Source organism: Octopus bimaculoides, chromosome 5 (genome assembly GCF_001194135.2).
Source record: "Octopus bimaculoides isolate UCB-OBI-ISO-001 chromosome 5, ASM119413v2, whole genome shotgun sequence".
Classification (NCBI taxonomy): Eukaryota; Metazoa; Mollusca; class Cephalopoda; order Octopoda; family Octopodidae; genus Octopus; species Octopus bimaculoides.
In genome coordinates this window covers 84391148-84391569 of record NC_068985.1, presented here as the reverse complement: position 1 = coordinate 84391569, position 422 = coordinate 84391148, and positions in this window count along the sequence as shown.

Below are 422 nucleotides of genomic sequence, written 5' to 3'. Positions count from 1 at the left end.
AATATTCAGACAAATACATAACAAAAACACCAGGACTTACAAATATATATAACATACAGAAAATTGCACTACTGGGCACTGCACACATTCTACGCAAAACACTTTCAAAACAGTAACCATAAGAGCATCACAGCAAACCACAGCACATACCCAAGGCACACAGAGCTGCGCTCGGTAGTGAAGTGAAAGCATGTTATAAAAATAAAACTACTGAATAATAATAATAATAACATCAGCAAAAAATACCTTAGGAATGAGAACCCAGGGTTGGGTTCAAAATTCTACCAGGACACCTGATGAAGGCTGGAGAGTAAATCAGCTGAAATGTGGTAACAACAAACAAGATGACGACACATATCCGTTCAGTGTAAATAATGTAAATAATATGATATATATATATATATATATATATATATATATAT